We start from the raw sequence: 3,563 nt of genomic DNA, 5'->3' as shown, positions 1-3,563 counted from the left end.
ATGCTCCTTATGCTCCTCTTCATTCCTCGAGTAGACCAAAATATCATCAATGAACACCACGACGAACTTATCCAAAAACTCCATAAACACCTTGTTCATCATGTTCATAAAATAGGCAGGTGTGTTAGTCAGGCCAAATGACATAACGGTATACTCATATAGCCCGTACCTTGTGGTAAAAGTTGTCTTAGGTATATCCTGCTCTCGAATCTTCAGCTGGTGGTACCCTGATCGCAGATCGATCTTGGAAAACACCTTAGCTCCTTGCAGCTGATCAAACAAATCATTGATCATTGGCAGTGGGTACTTGTTCTTGATCGTTACTTCATTCAATCCACGATAATCAACAACCATCCTCAACGATCCATCCTTCTTTTCCACTAGAAGCACTGGGGATCCCCAAGGTGACGAACCTGGGCGAATATAACCTTTATCTAGTAACTCCTTAATCTGCTTCTTAATTTCCTCTAAATCCTGTGTGGGCATCATGTACGGTCTCTTAGAAATTGGCCCTGTGCCTGGAAAAAGCTCAATAAAAAACTCAAGGTCTCTATCCAGTGGCATGCCTGGCAACTCTTCTGGAAATACATCCGGGAAATCCTTCACCACTGGTACTTCCTCCTGTACCACTCCTGATAAGGAATTTACTTGAGTCCTATTCGGCACATGTCGGGATACATACTTGATCCTTCTTCCTTCTGGGGTGGTGAGCAAAATCGTCTTACTGGCGCAATCGATGTTTCCTCCATACATCGATAGCCAATCCATACCCAGAATCACATCCAAACCTTGCAACTCTAAAATTATCTGATCTGAAGGGAAAACATGCCTACCTATGGTCAATGGCATCTGAAAACATCCTTGGCTTGCCATATACTCTGCTCCTGGCGAGCTCACTAACATAGGTGTACTAAGAACTTGGGTGGGTAGCTTATACTTATCCACAAATCCCCTTGATATGTATGAATGTGATGCACCAGTATCAAAAAGAACGACTGCAGTAAATGACTTAACCAAAAACATACCTATTACTGCATCTGGCTGGGCTTCAACCTCCGCCACGTTAACGTGGTTCACTTGTCCCCTGTTGAAGGGGTTGGGCTTCTTCCCAGAACTTCCATTGCCATTTCCATTCTTAGCTCCAGGACATTCATTGGCGTAATGTCCAGTCTTCTGGCGCATGTAGCAAGTAACGTGGCTTAGGTCTTCCTTGGCGGGTGTTGCTGTGTTGGAACGGTTCTGGCCGTTGCTTCCTCCATTACCATTCCCATTATTGGGGCCACTATGGTTGTGCGAACTCCCTCCAGTGTGATTGTGACCTCCATGGTTATGCTGAAAGGGTCCTCCCAAGTTCGGGGTAAAAAGGGGTCTCTGCTGAGCTCCAGAATTATACTTCCCTTGTCCATACTTCCTCTTGCGGTTGTCAATCTGCTGCTGCTTCCCTTCAATCATGAGAGCTTTATTTACCAACTGTTGGTAGTTATTAAAGGTTGCTACCATCAACTGCATGCTCAACTCATCATTCAGTCCTTCCAGAAACTTCTCATGTTTAGCTGCATCCGTAGCAACGTCATCTGGGGCATAACATGCTAGCTTGCTAAAGTCATCCACATACTGGCCAACGGTGCGTCCTCCTTGGTGTAAGGTGCAGAACTCACACTTCTTCATGGCCATAGCTCCTGCTGATACATGGGCGGTGCGAAAAGCCTGCTGGAACTGGTCCCACGTAACATTGTTGATGGGATAGGTGACAGTGTAATTCTCCCACCATGCTGCTGCGGATCCATCAAGCCGATGTGAGGCAAGACGCACTCTTTCCGCATCTGTGCATCCTGCAGTGGTCAACTCCCTTTCCAATCTTGCGGAGCCAATCATCTGCAACTATTGGCTCGGTGCTACTGGGGAACACTGATGGATTCAACCTTAGAAAATAGGCTAAGTGATCATCAGGTGGTGGTGGTGGGTTGTTGTTGTTGTTGTTGTTCCCATGATTCTGATTCTGGACTAGTATCTGCATCAATACATTTTGCTGCTGGATCAACTGAGTGAGCTCCGGTGGGAAAGCAAATCCATTGTCGCGTCTCGGAGGCATCTGATGGGTTTAGAAAAGATGAGAAAATAGAGTAGAATGAGGTCTAGGGGGAAAACATACCCATATGCACATGAGACAAACACAATCATATCACTCAATCAAACAAGCAAGGGCATACAATCAGTCTAGAACTAACGTTACAAAAGCTCTCGGACTATACTATATACATGGTGGAATACTACTACTGTTTTGGTGGTCGAATAGAAAAATTGATCGGTAGAAGACTCCATAATATCCGGTCCAGCTTCATCAACAAAGTCATCATCGCTATCGTCGGGGTCCGAGTCGGTGTCGTCGATGATGATGTAGTTCTCCGGGCAAGTGGAATCGTCATCTTCTCCTCTTGGCGCGGGGTCTCCCATGAAGACTCCTAGCTTCCTTGTCAGGTCGTCATTCTTCTCCACTAGTACGACAATTTCCTCCTCATAATCTTCGTGAGTTGCCTTGAGTTCTTCTTCAAGCTCGGTGATCCTTGTCATTGCCTTCTTCAGATCTATCATGCCTGTGCACACCTGGTTCTCCTGGCGACTTATGTTCTGGTTTAACTCCTGGATGAAAGCAGCAATTGATCTATCCTTCCTGGTGCTGATCATCTCCCATTGCTCATCTCAGCGCCCACAAATCTGGTAGATAGTATCCTTGAGATCCTTGTGGTAAACTTCTCCAATGCGTCCCATGGTGATGTGGGCTGTCATACTCTTTCCTGGACTCCGGGTTGGTGCTTCAAAGGAAAACTCTATGGGCTCAGTGACTGGCATAAATGTCCTTCCTGGAACTTGAACTTGAATCATCCAGCGCTCCTCTTCTGGTAAAGTGGAGTTGTAAGTCCCGGTGAAGCTTGGTATTCCGATGTTCAGGTACCTAGTGACTTCCTTCAAGTGGCGTCCAAAAGGTGTGTCTTCATCCGGTTGAGCAAACTTGTTCCTTGCGTCCGCCATCCTAAAGAGTAGAAAATGGAGAGAAGTCAGAAATGAGAAGAGAGTAGTGATCTAGGGCTTTAGCTTAGTGGTCATGTCCTACAGTCAGCGTGTGCTCTGATACCATCTTGTAGCGACCAGACCTCAAACAGGCTGATCTCCGTGCATCAGTGTCATCCCTGGATCGGTAATGCTGACACGCACAGTACTTGAGGATTTATAACAGACTAGCAATCACACACTTATTACATTGAATGTCTCAAAAGAGATCTTATTACACATAAATATGGCTTAAGGCCATCTAATACGATAACAACGGAAGGCTTGGAAGATAAAGTGATTCCATCAACTCCAACGACATCACTGAGTGAAAAACAAGGACCTATGGCTCCTTACTCGTCGTCTGAAAAGTCTGCAACATTATACATTGCAGCCCGAAACGGGTCAGCACATGGAATATGCTGGCAATGTAACACAAGAGAGTAATGAACAGAATAATGATATCACTACATGCATATATGGCTGGTGGAGGCTGTATGGTTAATATGTTTTGT

General features: G+C 45.6%; 1 pseudogene; it reads right to left on the bottom strand.

Annotated features, from left to right (window-relative positions):
* Positions 1–2,229: 2,229 nt before the first annotated feature.
* Positions 2,230–3,030, bottom strand: LOC147990935 (uncharacterized; annotated as a pseudogene).
* Between the last annotated feature and the right edge of the window lie 533 nt (positions 3,031–3,563).

Source organism: Triticum urartu, chromosome 1A (assembly GCF_056163025.1).
Source record: "Triticum urartu cultivar PI428250 chromosome 1A, HENAU_Tu73, whole genome shotgun sequence".
Lineage (NCBI taxonomy): Eukaryota > Viridiplantae > Streptophyta > Magnoliopsida > Poales > Poaceae > Triticum > Triticum urartu.
The sequence above is the reverse complement of the archived record's forward strand: the minus strand, read 5'-3'. Positions and strand labels throughout refer to the sequence as shown.